At 44.9% G+C, this 2,690-nt stretch overlaps 1 long non-coding RNA gene across 2 annotated transcripts in view; it reads left to right on the top strand.

The window, feature by feature from the left end:
• Positions 1-2,684, top strand: part of LOC107989785 (uncharacterized) — a 5,245-nt gene extending 2,561 nt beyond the window's left edge. The window contains exons 3-4 of one of the 2 annotated variants that reach the window (XR_001761294.2): positions 119-230; positions 2,528-2,684. This is a non-coding gene — a long non-coding RNA (uncharacterized LOC107989785). The other variant, XR_001761293.2, reaches the window with a different exon arrangement.
• Positions 2,685-2,690: the final 6 nt, after the last annotated feature.

Below are 2,690 nucleotides of genomic sequence, written 5' to 3'. Positions count from 1 at the left end.
AGGGACTGAATGGAGACGTTGTGGGAATTTTGATCATTTTCTCCTAAACCTGGATCCAATTCAGGACCATTTTACCTCCACATGTGTGTGTACTTACAGTATTTTCTTGTCTCCTCAGAGCATTCTTCAGTAAATGCCGCACTAATCTTCTAGGACCGGTGTCCCCTAACGGCGTCACAATCTTGGTCCTGATTGACCTTCTGTCTGAAGTCGAAACCAAAGACAGACGAGTGAGTAACCCCAACGTATTAGCTTTGTTGAACGGCAGTGTATCGGAAAATATCTACTGATGCAAATCAGTCCTGGGACCTTTTAAGATCGAAGGATAGTTCTGTCTAAAACCTCCAGGACTCGGTTGTAAAAATGTTTATTAAATGTCGGCCGCTACCCTGACCAATCACTGTGCGCTCTACTGTAATAATACATCTTATCATACCTTCAGAGCAAGGACCAGTCTGATAACATGCCCTGTAAATCCGGCTCCTTCTTAACTGCTATTATCTTCAGGATATGTTTCCTAAACAGACTTTTCAAACAGGAAACTCCTAGTTGGAGTTCTTGGGTAAACCACACACTCTCCCACCCAGCAGTCCTCAGATATAAACAGTGGCTTTGGCTTTGAAAGGGATTCAAAAGTTGCTCCCCTCATCACAAAGACCAATTGTGTCACTGTGTTGCGAAAGTGATGAAAATCCTCTGTTTGGATTTGGAAACTGAACACGTAATGGCTTCCCTTACTTGGTCAGGACAAATCTACTATTCTCAAGGTCTGGGGGTGCCCAAACCCCGGTGCGGGGACCGGTGCTGGTCCGTAGATCATTTGGTACTGGGTCACAGCGGGACCCAGTGAGAAATGTACTTCAGTTTTGCTAATGTACTTTATTCCAGAACAATCCGGTCATATCCCTTTAGTTTTTTCGTTTAAAGATAATCTGACAATGTTTTAAAACAACAACTCATTCAGACTCTGATGCTAACAGAAAAAAGTGTTACAGTAGTAACGGCTGATACTGGCCGACTGCTCCTTGGTACAAAAAAGGTTAGGGACCGCTTATGTAGATGATCATACTATTACATAGTACTTGCAAATCTAAGAGAAATCTCACGCCGACTGCTCCTTGGTACACAAAAGGTTAGGGACCGCTAATGTAGGTGATCATACTATTACTTAGTACTTGCAAATCTACCAGAAATCTCACAACACCCCCAGAATATTTGCTATATTTGGATATTTGAGTAAAATTTGAGTAAGCTTCGTCCTCTGGGCATTTTCCTCGAAAACTGGATATTCATAGAAGAGAGGAGGAAAAAAACAGATTGATGTATTTTATTATTGTGTCGTGGCGCTTTGGCCCAGAGGCAATGTCTCTGTCATTGGTGTGGAACCCCAGGGTTCACCTCCTGGACAAGTTCGAATCCCGGTTAGGGCGGTTGGTACCTTCCAGTGGACTCACCACCCGCAGGAAGGTTCAGGGGGGGTTGGTACGGTGCAGTGTGATTTGGGTGGCGGGAGCTGCCCCCGCGACCTGCTAACAGATAAGTGGATGAAGATGGATGGATGGATGGATGGATATTACGGTGTCCATTTGCACAACGTTAAACTTGTCTCAGCGCCGAGTTCACACTGAGCTGCCGGCGAACTGTTTGGAAATGCAGCTGCTGGGAAAACAGCGTGCTGTATATGACATCACTATGAGTGAAACTGTGGGAGATACCTAAGTGGATGAAAAGCCTTTACACACACATACACACACACACACACACGTATCAACACCCTCATGGTCTGAACAGTTGAGCAACGTTGCTGACAGGCCTCTGCAGGAGGTTCAGAGCAAAGAAGTTGTGTAACTGTGCGATCCCTTTAAGACAGAAAGATGGTTTGATAGCTTTAACAAAAGCCTGAGGTTTGTTACAGTATGTTGTTAAATGGTTCAGGTTTGAATCCAGATGTGTGCAAATCAGTCCCCCCCCCCCCCAAAAAAAAAAACCCAGATGGTTTCACCAACGAGGACGACAAAAGAAATTGGAAGAGACATTGCATCTACTAAAATCTAGTCCAAGAATATTTGACCTGATATACGTCTCTATCTAAGACCAGTCAGCGTCATGTTTACGTTCTGCAGTGGCTCGTCCAAACAAGAAGACGTCAGCGCCACCACTGGACCACACTGTAAATGATGTGAAGTGCTGTATAAACTCAGCTGGTTTTGTTTTGGTATCTTTGCGTTAGCTTTGAATTGTTCCTTGGCTGCAGCTTTACTTATGTCGGTGTAACACGAGGCGTGTACTTCTTCCATGTTCGTGTCCTGAACTTTTCAGCATTTTCAGAATGAATTTCTGCCATCATTGTGTTAACATACTACTAATATAACATAACTACTCTTTATTTTTTATTGCATTTCAGCCAGACCACTGCTTCCAAATGTCTGCGCTCTACTTCTACTTCTGTGTTAATGATTCAAATCTGCACACCCCCAGAGTGGGTGGGTGGGTGTGGTGAGTGAGTGACCTCCCCTCTGTTCTTCAGCTGGAAGGCATCAGCAGCAGGAGCGACAGTAGTGACTATATAAAGGGAGGCTCAGCACAGCGGCAGTGAACAGCTGCTGGAAACACCTGGAGAACACAGCTGCTGCTGCTGGTGCTGCTGCTGGTGAAGACGGCTGACTGACAGAATGGACGTCCTCGCTCTT

The sequence above is a fragment of the Cynoglossus semilaevis genome, chromosome 16, assembly GCF_000523025.1.
Source record: "Cynoglossus semilaevis isolate Cse_v1.0 chromosome 16, Cse_v1.0, whole genome shotgun sequence".
NCBI lineage: Eukaryota > Metazoa > Chordata > Actinopteri > Pleuronectiformes > Cynoglossidae > Cynoglossus > Cynoglossus semilaevis.
This window is presented reverse-complemented; position numbering and strand designations above follow the sequence as displayed.